The following is an 18477-nucleotide window of genomic DNA, read 5'->3' as shown; positions in this document are numbered from 1 at the left end:
CAAGGACTGCAACCTCCCCCGACACAGTGGTCGAGAACTCCCTCGACCGTGTCTCCCACATTTTGCGCAACTCATCCCTCACACCCCGTCCCCACCCTTATCTGCCTTCCGGATGGACTACTCTCTCCGTGACTCTCTGGTCCGCTCCACACTCTCCTCCAGCCTCACCACACCTGGCACTTTTCCCTGCAACCGCAGAAAGTGCTCCATCTTCCCCTACTCCTCCCTCATCATCTCAATCCCAGGCCGCACATCTGCTTATACGGTATACTGCATCCGCTGTTCCCGTTGTGGCTCTGCTGCATCGGAGAAACCAAGCGGAGGCTTGGGGACAAGTCTGCAGATCACCCATGCTCGGTTCACACTAAACAACTCCCCCTCTCATTCTGCAAATGACATGTCCATCCCGGGCATCCTGCAATGCCACAACGATGCCACCTGAAGGTTACAGGAATAGCAACTCATATTCTGCTTGGGAACCCTGTAGCCCAATGGTATCAATGTGTATTTCACAAGCTTCAAAATCTCCCCTTCCGCCACTGCATACCAAAACCAGCCCAGCTTGTCCCCGCCTCCCTAACCTGTTCTTCCTCTCACCTGTCCCCTCCTCCCACCTCAAGCCGCACCCCCATCTCCTACCTACAAACCTCATCTCGACCCCTTGACCAGTCCGTCCACCCTGACTGACCTATCCCCTACCTACCTCCCCACCTACACTCACCTTTACTGGCTCCATCCCCGCCTCTTTGACCGGCCTGCCTCCTCTCCACCTATCTTCTCGTACGCAGCAGCAGCTACGCACTGATGATGTCTTCTCGACTGGAGACGAAACGTTTGCAATTCATTTGCCAAACTCGGCGAACAAACCAACAGACAACTATCTTCTCCTCTATCCATCTTCAGTCCGTCTCCCCCTCTCTCCCTATTTATTCCATAACACTCTCCCCATCCCCCTTTTCTGATGAAGGGTCTAGGCCCGAAACACCAGCTTTTGTGCTCCCGAGATGCTGCTTGGCCTGCTGTGTTCATCCAGCTTCACACTTTATTATCTTGGATTCTCCAGCATCTGCAGTTCACATTATCGCTGATGCAGACAGTGACAGGCTGAAGCACCTTCCCCTGTGCTGGGACATTCTCTGAATGTGCGGTTCTGTACCGATTGTTGCTGCAATCTCACTGACCCTCCGGTAGTCATGGAACTGGTTGACGAGGCTTGTTAGTGACGTCAGCTCTGCCCTGTCTCATCTGATTGGTACCTTTCCGATGATCTACATTCACTGCGAAGAGAGATTTATAGAAAAGGTGCTGAAAAAGTGTTGGTGTAAACTGACTGTTTGCCCTGGTCAGGAAGCCCAGGAGTTTGGGAACAGTAAAAACTGACAGCAGTGATTTACAAGTCTTTGCACCCAGTCAGGCTGATGGAAAATATGGAAGGTAACTGGGACTTAAGGTAGTCCAGCACTATAAGGGCCTTGTTTTTTGGCCTACTTAGTTGACTTCAGTGTGTCTTGTCAGTTTTAATATCTGATGTGTCCTTTATTTTTAAGGCCCTATGTTAAACTGATTGTTGGAGTAAGGAGTAGGAGCTTGTGCCATTTGCTGTATTTCCAAACTGGTTATAGTCTCTTTGAACCAATTCTAAAAACAGTCTAATCAAAACTTGAGGAAGGGTCTAGGCATGAGATGTCAGCCTTCCTGCCGTGTTCATCCAGCTCTACACCTTGTTATCTCGGATTCTCCAGCATCTGCTCAACAGGCCCTTCAGCCTGACAATTCCACACCAAAACTCAGAGCATCCCAGCCAGACCTACAACCCACCTAATCTACGCCTCCCTAAACATTACAGGCAATTTAACATGGCCAATCCACCTAACCAGCACATCTTTGGATTGTGGCAGCATCCTGATGAAACCCACACAGACACAGGGAGAATGTGCAAACTCCACACAGGCAGTCGCCCAAGGCTGTACTCGAACACGGATCCTGGTGTTGTGAGGCAGCAGTGCTCACCATGGAGCCACCATGCCACCAAAGTGCTTTCTCTCAGTGCTCTCACCCAACTTTCTCCAAATATGCTTGTTCCAAGGTAACTGTTAATCTGTCCTTTTTTGCATGTTCAACACTTGCTCTGAATGTTAGTGCCTCATCCCTGGTAATGCCGCACCTTCCCACCAACACCATCCCCAAATATCCACACATGGCATCAGAAGTAAAAGCAAATCGCCTGCCAACACTACCTCATTACAAATAGCATTTCAGAAAAAAAAAAATGAAGCCATCGAAGTATTCACTAGTGTTGACTTTGATGATGACTTGGGATGTATTGAACTACAGATTTTGGAAACACTGAGCCAGGAAAGGATATGGCATGTACAACACACGTTTTTCATTTGAGTGCAGAGCAACTAATCAAACAAGTGTGCATGTGACTGCTTTATTTTTCTCATGCCAAGGCCTGTGAGCTTAATCAGATTACCAATTCACTGATGCGAGATACAACTGTGAATGACAGTCAGTGGCACATTACTCCGAAAGCCAATTCTCACATTAGCCAGACCGAGAGATATTTACAAATCTAGCAAAATGAGCCAGAGTTAAATAAAAATGCTAAATCAAGATGCAGAATTGCCTGTCCACAAAGTACATTCTTGCTCTAAGAACTCTACAAGCTTTTCAGCACCTGACAGGAGTTATGCCGCAATATCTCTGCCCTTCATTGACATTTTTGCACTTTGATGTTTCAACTAGAACTTAATGCCTCACAGTGCTCCTGTCTTGCCTGGTGTTTATCGCAGGCATAAGCCAGGCAGCTTAGCATTGTTATTACCAGCAGTCAGTCAAGGGGTGGTCAGCACCTGTGGCAACAAACACATGTGTTTCGACCAAATGGGCACGTCTCAAATTCTCAGGGAAACAGTTCTCAGTCAGGGCAAGGGGGAATAGTATTCAGTCAGGAGATCCTGACACAGCATGGCCAAGGAATCATTCGATATCAGCCCAGGGACTTCGACACTGTCAGTCAGCCATTTGAGACAATCGGGATCAGGGGATCTGTATCACTACAGTACAGAGAGGTGGCCACACTCACCACTAATTTCATTCCCAAAATGGTCCAGTAGATTTGTTGAGCCTGAATTATGAGCATCAATCCAAGCTGACCCTGTCCATTCCTGCCACTGGGCGTCAGTTTGATGAAATTCTCAAAGGTGTTCAGGAGATTGGGAGGTTCAAGTCCATCGCTCCCTGAAATCGCAACACAAGTAGATAAGACGGTGAAGAATTTCACTTTCATGGTTCACTGCATCAGGATCTGGTCAGCTTTGATATGTGGCTGATAAGTGAGATGAAGTATTTTTTTCAAACATGTCAGAGCATGCATTGTTCCTACGAGAACAACTGTGGTTCCTTTCATGCATTTTTAAAAATTTCAATCATGAAACGGCCACAACTTGATTAGAAGTGAAAGTGACCATCAACCAGTTTGAACTGTCGGTTGCTAAATAAATTAAGACAGAGATAACTGTATTTGCAGGAGTTTTTTTTTGTTAAAAAAAAATCAATCATTCATGGAATCTTGATATCACTGGATAAAAATGGAAGTTTTCTTCCCTAAAGGACAGAGGTGAACAGATGGGTTTTTCTGACTGACAACAGATTCATGGTCATCATTAGATTCTTATTTCTAGATTTAAAAAAAAACTCAAATTCCACCATCTGGAATGGTGTGATTCAAATCTAGGTCACCAGACCGTATCTCAGTCTCTGAGTGAGATGTTAATGTGATGACAGCCCATTGATTTATATACTTCTATAAATTAAAGTCTCTGTATAGAAATCAAATGCAGATAAAAGACTTTAATTTACAGAAGTAAACTCTTATCTACCTACACATCGGTATGCAGGCACTACCCTGAAGTTTCCTGCCCAGCTAGGAATTCAGCGTAAAGCTTTTTTCACTCCTTTTCTTCTCACACATCGGTATGCAGACACTGTCTTAAGCTTCCTGTCTGAATTGAAACTAGAATCAAACTGTTTCAAATAGGGTTAGGTGGGGAAAATTTGTAAGGGTGTGAAACCTCTAAAGCATGTAACTTCTGTCACTGGCAAAGGGGCCAGGGCACTGACTTTGTTCTAGTCAGACACACTGGCAACTTGAAATCACAATCCGTCCTCGACAACAACTCAAAATCGCCTCCTGCCATTAGCAGCTACTTCACTAGCAATCGATACTATAAGCTGGTCTTTTATGTTCTTGATGTAATAATTGCTTGGTATCCTATTTTTGTCTGTTGTAGTAATTGTTTTATGCATCATGCCATTATAAATTGTGAAGTCATTTTCAGTATCGTGGCTTTTGTAAAGTATAATAAGCGGGCACTGTCTGCTGCTTGGGGAGAATTACTTGCGAGACTCTGCTCTCTGTGCCGGGTTGAGTACAGTGATTCTCCACAGCTTGTACTTGCTTGGTAATAAAAGGATTTGTGTTTTTCTAAACAGGTCAGTGTCTTGTGATTGCAGCAAGTCCGTGAGGGTCTCCGAAAACAAACTTGACATGTGGAGTAATGGACAGCAGACTAAATAGGAAATATATACTAGATATCACACAATGTCTAGCTTTTTGTATTCATCACAAGATCTGTCACTGCTATGGACACCTGGTAAAGATCTGAAGAGACTGCATTCCCCATGGACAGGTCACCAGGTTTCATTGCATTTTTGCAATCGGCTATCAGGGATATAGAACATGACTCATCCCAATCTTTTGTTGGATTTAAAACTTTCCTTTGATTGTTTCCAATAAACAAATATCTATTAGTAGTTGAAAGATGTCTGTGGAGAGCAATAGAATCCATAATTGTAGAAGGTGTGCAAACATATTGACCAGACACAACAAATAAAGGGCCATTTCGATCAACATAGAATCCCTACAGTGTGGAAGATGGCCATTCAGTCCATTATCAACCCTCCAAACAGCATCTCACCCAGTCTCACACCCTACCCTGCATTTTGCACACAAGACACTATGGGCAATTTAGCATTGTCATTCTACCGAATTTGCACATTTTTGGACTGTGGGAAACTAGAGCACCTGGAGGAAACCCACGCAGGCAGGGTCTGGGTAGGACACTCTAAGTTCATTGGGAACTCGATGGGCTAAATGGTCTGCTTCCAGACTGGAGGGATTCTATGATCTCCAGAAGCAAGCCCAAAAAGCATGGTTTGGATATAGCTAACTGCAGAATCAAAAACCGACTTCACAGTTACTCAGAAATTTGCTGCTCGTTCACCAGTCCGGATGAACCAGGAAATCCCTTTTCACATACTGTGCGGGCGGCTCGTCTTTAGTCAGTGAGAATGTGTCAATGTGTCGTGATAACGTGACTATTTCCAAACTCTACCTGACAGATACACAACTGATATTAACATTTTATCCACAATACCTGTACTTTTAATTGAGCAGGGATCAGTAACATCAGTAAATACAGCCCAAAAACACGGTTCACTTGATAGTGAGAGTGACAGCAAAATCCTTCAACTGTGCTTCTTTGTGAACTCACTGGTGTGTTAACAGTTTGGATAACTGAGTGAATGCTTTCCCCAGTCAGAGCTCATGAATGGGTTCTCCCCAGTGTGAACCTGCTGGAACACAAGCAGGTAGGGTGACCAAGTGAATGCTTTCACAGATTTAGAGCAGGTGAATGGTTTCTCCCCAGTGTGAACGCTCTGTAGGTTAGGTGAGCAAGTGAATCCCTTCCCACACTGGGAGCAGACGAATGGTCACTCCCCAGAGTGAAGTCGCTGGTGGATCAGCGGGCAATTCGAGTCAGCAAAGCCTTTCCCTCACACAGAACAGGCCAACGGTCTCTCTCCAGTGTGAATTCGCTCGTGCATCAGCGGTTGAGATGTCTGAGTGAATGCTTTCCCACATTTCAAGCATGCAAATGGTTTCTCTACAGTGCGAACTCACTGGTGTTTAAGCAGGTTAGAGGACTGAGTGAATCCCATTCCACAATCAGAGCAGGTGAATGGTTTCTCTCCAGTGTGACTCTGGTGGTCAGTTTCTAGCTGGGACGGATTAAAAAATTCATTCCTGCAATCTGCACATTTCCACAGTCTCTCTCCAGTGTCACTGCGCTGGTGCTCGGACATTTCAGATGAATCTTCACAGACTCTTTACAGACCATGTGCATTTCTCCCCAGTGTGAATGCTGCTTTTTCCTCCAATGTTCAAAATCCTGAGGTAACTGGTTTGTGATAAACAAAGTGACTGTCAGAGCTGGATGTGGACCTGTTTGTATTCTCCAATTGCAGACTAAGCTTTCAAACAGAAAGCAAGTGCAGTGAGTGAGGAACCAGAAGAACAACCACAGATTGTGAAATCGAGAAATCCTCTGGACATTTATGGAGCGACACTTGGGAAATGTGCTGGATCATCATTAGGACAAATTGAAATAAATATCCTCCAGGCAAGGGATCCAGTCAGTATTTGCACAAAACTGCTCAAAGAGAGGTGGGAGAGCCAGGGAGGAAGGGCAGGCATTGTAACTCAGTATTTCAGAGGGATCAAAAGGTTAAGAACAGTGCAGAAGTAAAATTGTGGAAATCTGAAATGAAAACAAAAAAAATGCTTAGTCAGAGTTGTACAGCACAAACCAATCCCTTTCATCCCAGTTGTCCATGCTGACCCTATGTCCCAAATTAATCTAATCCCATTTGCAAGCAATTGACCCATATTCCTCTAAACCCAACCTATTGACATACCCATCCAGATGCCTTTTAAATGTCATAATTGTACCAGCTTCCACCAGTTCCTCTGGCAGGTCATTCTACACAGGCACCACCCACTTTCCCTTAAAAAAATTTCCTTCTCAGCTTAAACCAATGTGTTTAGTTCCAGTCTCCCCAACCCCAGGTCAACAACCTTGGCTACTCACTCCATGCCCACCATAATTTTATTAACCTCTAAGGTAACCTCTCAGCCTTCAATGCTCCAGGGAAAATAGCCCCAGCATATTCGGCCTCTCCCTGCAGCTCAAAACTTCCAACATCCTTCTAAATCTTTCCTGCACCCTGCTAAGTTTAACTGCATCATTCCTATAGCAGGGAGACCAGAACTGAACACAGTATTCCAAATGCAGCATAATCAATGCCTTGTTCAGCCTATAACATGACCTCCCAACTCCTACACTCAATGCACTGACCAATTAATGCAAGCATAGTAAATATCATCTTCAGTACCTTCTGTACCTGCAATCCACCTTCAAGGAACTGTGCACGTGCACCTCAAGGAGTCGCTGTTGCGTAACAGTCCCCAGGGCCTCATCAATAAGTGTTTCAGCCCTGCCGTGATTTTCATTACCATAATGCAAAAGCACTCATTTATCCAAACTAAACTGATTTCTATCACTCCTGGGCCATTCGACCCATCTGATTAAGATCCGATTGTCCTTGGAGACAACCTTCTTTGCTGTTTACTGCATAAACAATTTGCGTCATCTGCACACTTACTAACCATTCCTCCAATATGCATTCCACATGAGTTGTATCAATGATAAAAAGCAGTGAAGCCAGCACCAATCGTTGCAGCACACTGCTGTTAATAGTCCTCCAGACTGAAAAAAATACAACACACCCACCACGATCCTGTTTCCTACCTTCAAGCCAATTTTGTTTCAAATAGCTCAGTCTCCCTGGATTCCACTTGATCTCATCTTGCTAACCTGTCCGTCATGTGGAGTTTTGGTGAATGCCTTGCTGAAGCCCATATCGAAAACGTCCATTGTTTTGTCTTCTTCAACATTCTTTGTCACTTCCTCAAAAAACTCAATCAAGTTAGTTACTCAAGATTTCCCACTCACAAAGCCACGTTGACTATCCATAATCAGTCTTTGCTTCTCTAAACACATGCAAGCCCTGTCCCTCAGAATCCCCTCCAGCAATTTACCCACCACTGACATCAGGCTCAATGGTCGATGGTCCTCTGGCTTTTCCTTTAAGAATGGCACCAGATTAGCCACCCCAACTTCTGACACTTCCCCAGTGTCTCAGTGATGCAGATATCTCAGCAAGGGGCCTAGTAATTAGATTAGATTAGATTCCCGACAGTGTGGAAACAGGCCCTTCGGCCGAAGAAGTCCACACTGTCCCTTGAAGCATCCCACCCGGACCCATCCACCTATAACCCACACACCCCTAAACACTACAGGCAATTTAGCATGACCAATCCACTTAACCTGCACATCTTTGGACTGTGGGAGGAAACCGGAGAACCCGGAGGAAACCCACGCAGACACAGGGAGAATGTGCAAACTCCACACAGACAGTCGCCCGAGGCTGGAATCAAACCCAGGTCTCTCTTCCCCAGCTTCTCACAGTTTGTGGATAACACCTGATCAGGTGCCAGGGACCTATCCACCTTTATGCATTTTAAGACGTCCAGCACCCAGGCCTCTGTAATATGGACACTTCTCACAACTCATTATTTATGTGTCCAAGTTCTCTTGCTTCCATATCCTTCTCTGCAGTAAATACTAATGTGAAAGACTCATTCGCATCTCAGTCTGCAGTTCCACACATAGACAGCCATGTTGATCTTTAAAAAGGCCCTGTTTTCTCCCTCGTTGTTTTTTTGTCCCAAATGAAGTGTCAGAATCTCTTGGGATTACCCTTAACCCTATTTGCCAAAGATGGCTCCTTGTTGCCATTCTCATTTCCCTTGAGTATACTCCAACTGCCCTTATACTTCGAGGGATTGACCCAGTTCCTGCTGTCATGACCTGACATGCGCTGCCTTCTTTTTCTTGACCACAGCCTCAATTTCTTCAGTCGTCCAATAGCCCCTACATTTACCAGCCTTGCCCTTCACATGAGAAGGAACATACTGTCTCTGGACTCTCCCTATTTCATTTTCGAAGGCCTTCCACTTTCCAAGCATTCCTTTACCTGCATATTACCTCTCCCGATCATCGTTTGGAAGTTCTTGCCCAATAATGTCAAAGTTGGCCTTACTCCAATTTAGAAATGTATATTAAATATACAACTTTTATATTTAAACTGATCCCATCTATCTGTATCTGGCACATATTCCTCTAAACCTTTCTTATATATGTCCTAATTCAAATGTCTTTTAAACAATGCGACTGTGCCCGCATCCACCACCTCCTCTGAAAGTTCGTTTCACACATGAACCACAATGTAAAAGAAAAATTGTCCCTCATGTCGTTTTTAAATATGTCTTTCTCCTCTCACCTTACATGTCCCCTTGTCTTAATCACCCAACCTAGGGGAAAAAACCCCTTAATATTTGCATAATCTGTGCCCCTCATGTTTTTTCTGAACATCTGTAAGGTCACCCTGTAACCTCCTATGCTCCAGTGAGAAAAGTTCAAGCTTTGGCAGTCTATTTTGATAATCGAGCCCTCCATTCCTGGTAACATCCCAGCAAGTCTTTTCTGACCTGTCTCCAGTTTAATAATAATCATGTCCTTCCTGTAACAGGGCGACCAGAACTGCACGCAATACCTCAAATGAAGCCTCAACAATGTCCTGTACAACCTCAACATAACATCCCAACTCCTATACTCAAAGGTCTGAGCAATGAAGGAAAGTATGCATCACAATTTACTAACCACCCTGTTGGCCTGTCTCCATAAAGTTCGAAGAATTATGCAGTGAATCTCAGCATTTCTCTGTTCCACAACTCTACCCTGGGTGCAACCATCAGTTGTGTAATTCCTACCCTTGTTCATTTTACCAAAATACAATATTTCACATTTATTCAAATTGAGCTTCATCTTCTCCTCAACCCATTGACCCAAATGATTAACATGTCACCGTCATCTCAGATAACCTTCACTAACCACTATACCACCAATTCAGTATAATCTGCAAACTTACTAATCTTGTCCCTTAAATTCTCATCCAAATTGTTCGTGTAAATGAGAAACATAAGTGGACCCTGTACCGATTGCTGTGGAACACGCTGGTCACAGAACTCCACTCTGAAAAAATCCTCCAGCACCGCGTTCTCTCCAAAAACTAAACCAATTTTGTTTCCAATTAGCAAGCTCTTCCTGAATCACATGTGATCTAACTTTACTGGAATTCTGGAACCCTGACAAAAGCTTCACTCTCATTCTAGAGGTGCTGCAAATCTGACCCAATTCCCTGCCATTTGTCCATGGCCCTCTTGATCGTACCTTGAAAAGTTAAATCCCAAATCTTTGAGAATAACTACTGAATCTGCATCTGGCTGCCACACAGACTGTTGCAGATTCTGGGAACTTGCTGAGTCAAGTAACCTTCAAGTTTTCACCCTGCATTATTTGCCAATTATCTGAATGTTGTATTCTGCAGTTACCAAACATTGTCACAATGTTAATAATTTTTGTCTCTCTGCAAACTAATATCCGGGAAATAAACCTACTAAACTAAATCATTGCTAATTAGCCCAAAGGAGAATCATCCGTGCTTCTGTTAGCTCTCTCCAAACCAGAAACCCATCATAATTATAGATAACGAAGTGTGGAGCTGAGTGAACACAACATTTGCTGCTTGGCCTGCTGTGTTCATTCAGCTCCACACTTTGTTATCGCGGATGCTCCATCATCTGCAGTTCCCATTATCACCCATCAAAATTGTAATTTACTTATGGGACGTGGTCTTTGCTGCCCAGACTAATATTGATTGTCCATTTTTATTTGATTTAGAGAAAGTGGCAGTGAACCACTCTCTCTCACTACTGCACTCTGTGTGCTGTAAGTGCACCACTGTGCCGCTTATTTGATAATCCACCCTACAGCCTCACCACACTCCCTATCGCAGGAATCATATCTCAATCCTCACTACCCTCCCTATCATGAGAATGACCCTTCAGCCTGCACGATTGCAGGCTCCACCTTCGAGCCTTACCACCTTTCCTATCACTGGAATCTCTCTCCAGCCTCATGACCTGCCGATTGTTGGAATCCCCCTCTAGCCTCAGATCTCTCACGGTCTCTGTAGATTCCTCCAGTCTCTCAAGCCTCCTATCTCCAGTCTCCTCCAGCCTCAACACTCTCCTATCTGTGTAAATTCCTCCAGCCCGTATAAACTTCCTTAGCTGTGTAATTGCCTTTAACCTGACAAACCTCCCTTTGTTTGAGGTCTCCTCCAGCCTCTCAATCCTCAACATTTCTCTGACTTCCTCCAATCCCACACTTTTCCCTATTTTTGAAATCTTCGACAGTCTCAGAACCCTTCCCGTCTCTAATATTCTCCAGCCTCACAAATCTCAATATGTCCCTTCCTCTAATACAGTCCTAATGATGATGCCCCATTTTTATTCCTCCACTTGATGGTGGCACTTGCAAATTCCTGGGATTCAAGCTCCAGAATTTCCTGGTAAACCGCTTCATCTCTATACCTCACTCGTTTCCCAAAAACATTAACCAATTATGAGTCATCTATTCTAACATCTCCTTTCCTGAGAGGGGAAAAAATTGCTTGAACTATTGCTTGGCATCTTCTCTGTGAAGTGTCTCTGAATCGACAGTACAGAAAAGGGCTCTGTGGCCCATCCAGCCTCTGCCAGTTAAAAACCACCACCTAACTACTCTAATCTAATTTTCCAGCACTTGGCCCATACATTTGTCTGCGTTGGCATCACAAGTGGGCATCTATATATGCCTGAAACGCTATGAGGATCTCTGTGCCTACCACCCTCACAGACAGTGAGGTTCAGTGCCATTGTCACAGCATGATGACATCACAGGCAGGAACAGAGACGAGCTGAGTCTGTGCAAACCAAAGATCCCCCACACACTGTGAAGGACGGGAGGGACCCGGATAGGGGGCAGAGGAGATTTAACAGAATGGTTTGTAGGAAGAGGGTTTTTAGTTGCATGGTTAGGACTGTTTATTTTTAAAATTTTTCTTTCATGTGACTTGGAGGTTGCTGGTACATAGAGAATATCCATCTATGATAGATGGACTCTCCTTCTCAACCTCTCCCCTCGCCTGGGGTGCAGTAATCTTCAGGTTAAACCAGCCCTATGGTCAGGTAGGGCAGTGGTGACTTTACCTTTGACACAGTGATGCCACTTTGCCTCGGTGGTGTAGAGGGGAATGTTGAATGTGGTGGATGGGACACCACTCTGACACAGTGCTTCATCTGGAGGATGTTCACTTTTTCAAATAGTGTTGGGGTTGTACTAATGCAGGGAAGTGGAAAATGTTCCAACACAATCCAGACGAGTGCCTTACAGACAGCCAACAGTCATTGAGGAATCAGGTGCTTGGAGAAACTGAGATTGCTCTCCTTGTAACAAAGTATTTTGAGGGGACCATTGATAGAGGTGTTTACAAATGAAACACTTTAGCATGATAAAATGTACACATGACTGATCATAAAAACAATACAGGACATATATTGAAAATTTTAGGGACAATCTATTGAGAGAATGGGGTGATTTAAGACAAAAAAAAATAGACGGCAAATGAGAAATTAGCAGGAACACAATACTCACACACAATGCAAATATCCAGATGTTGATGAAGTGAGGAACTCTGTCAGAGTTTGGGGTTACAATTATTGAGTTTCCCCACCTGAAAGTCCACTTGTAATATCCTGTAACACAAATTCATAACATCCATCACTGTCAGTCCGGGTAGAAATTCACAACATCCCCTCATCCTGGCCGAAGATGACTGTGCATTGTCCCTATTACACATTCTCCCTTGTGGAGGTCAGTCATCGTTTCAGAGGGAAATCTATTCGGGTTTCTAGGAATTTAAACCTTGGGACTTCATGTCACTAACCAGAACTGTAGGTCTTCGACACATGGCAAAGAATGGCCAAGGTTTAGTGACAGGAAAGAGAAAGAGATGCAGTGGGATTTTCCAATGACAGTGACGTCAAATATTGGTTTTTAACAGAATGGATGAGATGGACATCACCAGAAAAGAGGAGCAGACAGAACAAGGACAATGTCTGAACTGGCATGGGGGGGAAGAGGCAAGGAGGAGGAGAAGGAGGAGAAATAAGGGAGGCTTAGAATGTTTGTGGTTTCGCAGGAATAGGGCAAAGGATTAAGACGAGCTCTGATAAGGCTTCACACAAGACTGGAGAAAGATGAAAGTTTGGGACTCAAACGACGAGCAAAGTGCATGGCAATTTGGTTTGGTGGGTTAATGGAAGAGAGGGAAGCAGCAGAGGCATCTGATTAGGATTGTCTCAATCTGAGTGACATGGAGTTTCTATGTGTCTCCCTCACTTGTTGTTGGAGGAGAGGAAGGAGGAGACAGGATGATGGACAATGGTTTGCAAAAAAAAACAATGCCTGTGTTAGAGATATTCAAAACTGAAGGAACAAACCTGATGAATTAACTTTTATCCAGAATATTAAAATGCACAACAGAAGTCCGGTTTTGAACCCCATCTCAGCAGATGGTGGACTTTGAATTCAATAAAAAAAACTGGAATTAAGAATCAACTGTTGCCATGGTACCATTGCTAATGGCAGAAAAAGAAAAAAACCTGACGTCCTTCAGGGAAAGAAATTTGCTAAACTCAGCAAGCCACTCAGTTACAAATCAATGCAAAGTCTCAACAAAGGAATGAAGCTGGGTGGCCCGCTTGGCATCTGCCAAGGCACAAGGAAAGACAACTGCAGAAATCAGCCCTATCGATTCCATAAACTCCTCCTCACTAATATCGGGGGTGAGTGGCAAAATTTGGAGCGATGGCTCAAAGACTAGGCAAGGAACAGCATCATATGCTTAGAATCTACCTTATAGACAAGTGACACACACCACCATCAAGGTCCGTAGTGAAGGCCTGTCCCAGGAGCAGGACAGACATGGCAGCACAGTGCTATTCTGATCGCAGTAATTGACCTGGGAATACGACATTGACTCTGACGCCTGGAAGACTCATGGCTCCTGTTGAATGCCATGGACCATCCTCCCTCAGTTGATAAACAGTATTATCGCCAGATTATTAATCCAGAGACCCAGACACCATTCCGGGGACCTGGGTTCGAATCCTGCCATGGCAAATGGTGGAATTTGAATTAAATAATGATGTGGAATTAATAGCCGAACAATGAACATGAAACCATTGCTGATTATTTGGGTTCGCTTATGTGCTTTCGGGAAGGAAATCTGCCATCCTTACCTGATCTGCTTGACAGGTAACTGCAAACCCACAGCAATGTGGTTGACTCTTAACTGCCTTAAGGGGAATTAGGGATGGGCAATAAATGCTGGTCAGCCAACGGCTTCCACATCCCAAGAGAGAATTTTCATAAAACCTCCATGTTGAACAGCAATTGGTGTAAGCACAGAGTGTAAGTGGCAATAAGTGTACTCAATGCCCCCTATGAGTAGTTCACAGCAGGATTACCAGTCAGGCTGGTTGGATCCTAAAGGGAAAAAAACACTACTTGGGTGGGACTGAAGCAGGTGCTGCCACAACCAACAGAAGGGAAAAACATAGCAGATCTCATTGTCACGAATTTCCCAGCTGCAGATGCATCTGTCTGTGACAAGATTGATAACAGCAACCACCGCACAGTCCTGTGGAGACGAAGCCTCATCTTAAACTTGATAATGCCCTCCATTGTGTTGAGTGGCACTAACATCGGGTAAATGGGACAGACTTGGAACAGATACAGGGGCTCAAAACCAAACATCTATGAAGCTTTGTGGGGCATCAACAGCAGAACTTTCCAGCACAATCTGAAACCTCAGGGGCCAACATATTTCGCACTCAACCATTACCATTAATCCAGGGGAACCACACCTATTGAATGGATAGTATAGGAGGGCATGCCAAGAGCAGCATCAGGCATAGCTAAAAATAAGGTGCCAACCTGGTTAAACTTCCCAACAGGACGATCTGCATGCCAAATAGCATAAGCAGCAAGAGTGAGAGCTGAGCCATCCCAGAGCCAGTAGATCAGATCTAAGCTCTGTAGTTCTGCCACACCCAGTAGCGAATGGTGATGGGCAATTAAACTGGAGGAAGCATGCCAAAAAATCCCCATCCTTACTGACAGAGGAGCCCAACCTATCCACACACAAGACAAGGCTGCTGCATTTGCAGGAATATTCAGCCAGAAGTGCCAATTGTATGATAAATCTCAGCCTTCTCCAGAGGTCCGCAAGATCACAGATGTGAGCTGTTTTCATCCAATCTGATTCATTTCAAATGATATTAATAAGTGGAGGAATAGTGCAGCAAAGATTATGGGCCCTGGCAACAGTACCGATGACTTGTGCTGTACAGCTTGCTCCCTGCCAAGCCAAACTGTTTCAGTACTGCTACAGCACTGGCATCTACTGACAATTTGGAAAACTGCCCAGGTCTGTTCAGCACAAAAATACAAAGCAAATCCAACCCGACCAATTTCCCCTCAAGCAATCTACTCTCTATCATCGGAGAAGTGATGGAAGGTGTTGACAACAGCGGTATTAAGCACTTACTCAGCAGTAACCTGCTCAGTGACAGCCAGTTTGGGGCACGCCAGGCACTCAGTTCCTGATCTTATTACAGACTTCATCCACAAATTCACAAACATGTGAATTCCTGAAGTGAGGTGAAGGCAACAGCAGAGTCCTGCACAAAAACCATTTCGTTCCACTTCAGTGACAATGACACCTTAGTTTCAGCTCATCTGCTGAACCTCTCATGTAGTTCTGCGTTACCTCTAGATTTAACTATGCAAACTCACTCCCAGTTGACCTCCCACATTCAACGCCCCTGTAATCTCAAGAATACATAAAATCCTGCTGCACACATGTTCATTTGTACCAAAACCTGTTCACTCATCACTGCTGTACTCCCTGACCCACAAAGGCACCTATTTATGAGCAACAATTTAAAATTCTCACCCGTGATTTAATTCCGAGCCGTGATTATCCCTGTTTCCCTGCACCACACAACCTTTGAGACTCTGTTGGAGTCTGAAAGTAAATGAATTGTAAATGTGTTTAATCATTGCTTCACTACTGGAGGCTGTTTCTACAGTTGGCAGGCAACATGGTCTGGAATTCCTATGATAAACCTCTCAGGTTTGTTCTCCTTCTTTTAGATAGTCATGAAAACCTGTGAATTTGGTAATGTTTCTGGTCACCTAACCTAATAGGCCTTACATCAAAAGTTTCTTGATAATATTTTTGTGAAATTATAAACTAGATAAAAATACATATAGTTTGTTGATTTGGACATACACCATCAGCTCTTCAGTATCGCTAGATGAATGATCTGTAACTTCTCAAATGACCACAATTGTGGGAGCACCTTCATCATACGAACTGCAGCAGCACAGGAAAGTTAAACATGACCTTCTCCACAGGTAACAGGGCTTTGGCAACGATCGCTGGTATCTGTGGCAGGAGAAACAGAGTAAATGTTGCAGAAGTGCAAAAATGAACGACAGAATAAAAAAGCTGTAGAATTTGGTGGTCTGAAATGGAAGAAAAATGCACTCTCTTTCTGGGAAAATATTGCGTGACTTTGAAAGATGCCATTCAAAAATTAATCTGGTAAGAGAGCAGCACACAGTTAGGGGGTGGACAGCAGTGGAATATTCAGTTCCAATCGGTATCAGAAAATAACAGTGAAATACGAAACAGAGATCAAATATATCCATCATTAGAGACTGAAGAGATTAGACACCGACAAAGATCTGACCAGGAAGCACAGAACTAAGTTAGCAGTGCGAGCTGCTATGATCCCACACTCCGGGAAAGAAATCCAGAAGAAACAAACATTTCTCTTGGTTTGAATTTGCTCTGCGTAATTTCATTTCATTTCATTTCTGAAGAAGGGTCCAGACTTAAAACGCAGGGAGTGCCGATACAGTCATCCATGAACTGGAGGAAGAGGTGGGATTCGGGGCTAGTGTAGGTATGGAAGAGAAATTGTTCCACATAACCGACAGAGGCAGGCATAGCTTGGGCCCATGCAGGTACTCATGGCCACTCCCTTTGTCTGTAGGAGTTGGGAGGAGTTGAAAGAGAAGTTGTTGAGGGTGAGGACGAGATCAGTTAGTCATACATGGGGGTCAGTGGAGGGGAACCGGTCACACCTGCAGGGCAAGAAAAAGCATCGGGCTTTTAGGCCGTGTGCATGGGGAATGCAGGTGCTAATGTGGTATACTGCCTCTGCTGTACCTGTTGTGGCCTCCTCTACATCAGGGAAACCAAGCGGAGGCTTGGGGACTGCTTTGCAGAATATTTACACTCAGTTTGCAATAAACAACTGCACCTTGCAGTACCATTCCACCGGCAACATGTCCATCATGGGCCTCCTACAACACGATAACGATGCCACCCAAAGGTTGCAGGATCAGCAACTCATATTCTGCTTTGGAACCCTGCAGCCCAATGCTGTCAATGTGGATTTCACAAGCTTCAAAACCTCCCCTGGCCCAAGCGCAGTCCAACACCAGCCCAGCTCATTCCTCACCTCACTAACCCGTTCTTCCTCTCACCTATCCCCTCCTCTCATATCAAGCCACACCCCCATTTCCTACCTGCTAACCTCATCCCACCCCCTTGTTCAGCCTCCCTTGACTGACCTATCCCCTCCCTGCCTACACTCACCTTTCCCTGCTCCATCCCCACCTCTTTAATTTGTGTCTCCTCTCCACCTGCTTCCCCGTCTCTCCCTATTTATTTCAGTATCCCCTTCCCCTTCCCCATTTCAGACGGGTGTGGGCCCGAAAACGCCAGCTTTCCTGCTCCTCTGATGCTGCCTGTCCTGCTGTGTTGCTCCAGCCCCACACCTCGTTCTGTCACTTTCAGCCAGAGAGAGCTGCGCATGCGCCCAACTTCACCTCCGCCCCCAAAGTTTCAACGCTGCCGCGCATGCGCCCCACGGATCATTGCCCCCAATAAAGATGGTGGCGGTCACACGGGCCTATCACTATCTGAGGCGTTGATTTATTTTCTGCAAACGTGAGCCTGGGAGTTTCAAATGTGGGTTTTCCGACGTGCACTCCCAAGCCCATAAGAATATCACGTCCCTCCCGCTTTCTGCTGTTTTGCCTTCTTCACCGGGTCCTGCTCTTACCTCAATTGCACAAACCTTAGTCTCAGCGAAGGGACCAGGCACAAAACGTCAGCTTTCCTACTCCTCTGATACTTCTTGGCCTGTTATATTCACCCAGCTCTACACCTCAGTGTCTCGGAATCTCCGTCAGCGGCAGTTCCTACTTATCTCAGCGAACCTGCACTGCTCTTGTGGATGATCACGTGGTTTGCACTGAGCCAGCCCCCTCTTCATTCCGATTGGTTAGAAGGGCAGAGACGTCCGCCCGATCATGCACGCCAACCCTGTATTCCTATTGGTCCCACCCTGACATCAATCAACCAGACGCCATTGTGACCTGTAGCATGCGCAGTGCTTTCTGTTGTCATTGATAAATGAGCCTGAGAACTGGATGAGAATGATTGTTACATTAACGATCCTGGGGCTTTATAAGTCGCTCT

The 18477-nt window shown here is 44.9% G+C and overlaps 1 long non-coding RNA gene across 4 annotated transcripts; it reads right to left on the bottom strand.

Moving 5' to 3' along the window:
• Positions 1-732: 732 nt before the first annotated feature.
• On the bottom strand, positions 733-18250 carry LOC132210128 (uncharacterized). 4 transcript variants are annotated; one of them, XR_009446332.1, is made up of 5 exons: positions 18059-18250; positions 16213-16368; positions 12507-12607; positions 3089-6605; positions 733-1277 (listed from the first exon to the last, which is right to left on the bottom strand). It is a non-coding gene; the product is annotated as an uncharacterized LOC132210128 (long non-coding RNA). The 4 variants fall into 4 exon arrangements; XR_009446333.1 differs by lacking the exon at positions 733-1277 and having other exon boundaries at positions 2415-3243; positions 5442-6605; XR_009446334.1 differs by lacking the exon at positions 733-1277 and adding an exon at positions 13770-14024 and having other exon boundaries at positions 5427-6605.
• Between the last annotated feature and the right edge of the window lie 227 nt (positions 18251-18477).

Source organism: Stegostoma tigrinum, chromosome 11 (genome assembly GCF_030684315.1).
Source record: "Stegostoma tigrinum isolate sSteTig4 chromosome 11, sSteTig4.hap1, whole genome shotgun sequence".
Classification (NCBI taxonomy): Eukaryota; Metazoa; Chordata; class Chondrichthyes; order Orectolobiformes; family Stegostomatidae; genus Stegostoma; species Stegostoma tigrinum.
This window is presented reverse-complemented; position numbering and strand designations above follow the sequence as displayed.